Source organism: Penaeus monodon, chromosome 20 (genome assembly GCF_015228065.2).
Source record: "Penaeus monodon isolate SGIC_2016 chromosome 20, NSTDA_Pmon_1, whole genome shotgun sequence".
NCBI classification, from domain to species: Eukaryota; Metazoa; Arthropoda; class Malacostraca; order Decapoda; family Penaeidae; genus Penaeus; species Penaeus monodon.
The window spans coordinates 19167947-19168973 of record NC_051405.1 but is presented as its reverse complement, the minus strand read 5'-3'; positions in this window follow the sequence as shown (position 1 = coordinate 19168973).

Sequence of the window (1027 nt, the reverse complement as noted above, 5' to 3'; positions counted from 1 at the left end):
TTATACTCATCACAAGCCATCTATAATTTCAGTCACTCCTTTGTAGATAACCAAATTTACCTGATTAATAGTTGTGATGCAACTTGCTACTAACTCAAATCTCACAAAAGAAAAACAAACTGTCACATTGTGTATCCTTGCCACCATAACAGTTAATCCTAAATGATTTATGCACACAATTTCAGCTTTAGCTCCAGATCTATTACATATGCAACCCTATTAGAATATGAACTTTTGCACAAAAACTACTCAATAAGACCATAATCAAATTCTATATAAAGCAGAATATGAGAATTTCCAGTTCAACTGATGAGAATAAGGAGATATGAGGACAGCCTGATTCTTTAGTACATTAACCTCAAACATACCAAGTGACTGCATATAAAATATTTAAAGTTTTGGAAAACACAAAGAAAAATTGAGATACCTGTTTAATTACATCACTCTACACCATTACATTCTAAGTTTGTAAATACTATATAAAATGGTAATTTTGCAAAATTTAAAACTTTAAGTGATCATACAACCTTTCAGAAATGTAAAAACTTTCTACTGCTTTAATAGAGAACAACTTCCAATCGAGTACATATGGTAATGTATCAGGTGTCAACCACAAATGTGATTATTTACCTCCCTCTATCTGAAAGTTGTCACATTTTCAAGATATCCCACATATATGGTAGTGATTGCTTTTTGACCCATAATTTACATGAAGTCACACTGACCTTTCATTCTACAGTGTAAACCAAGGACCTAATATCCATAACATTCATAGTCCACCAAAATATGCACATACAACAAAATAAGAATTAAAAGACAAAAATTAAGTACTGCACAAAGCATATCCCTATATAAAAATCTACAAGTGCCTAACAGCTCTGGCAAAATCCTACATTAATGCTGGTTCTTAGGCACCCTTTCTTCTTTTTTTTTCTACTAAAATAATTAAATCTACTATATTGTTTTAATACCACTGAGAATTAGATCTCCTCACAGATGATTCTCGTGGATGGACCTACACTGAGAC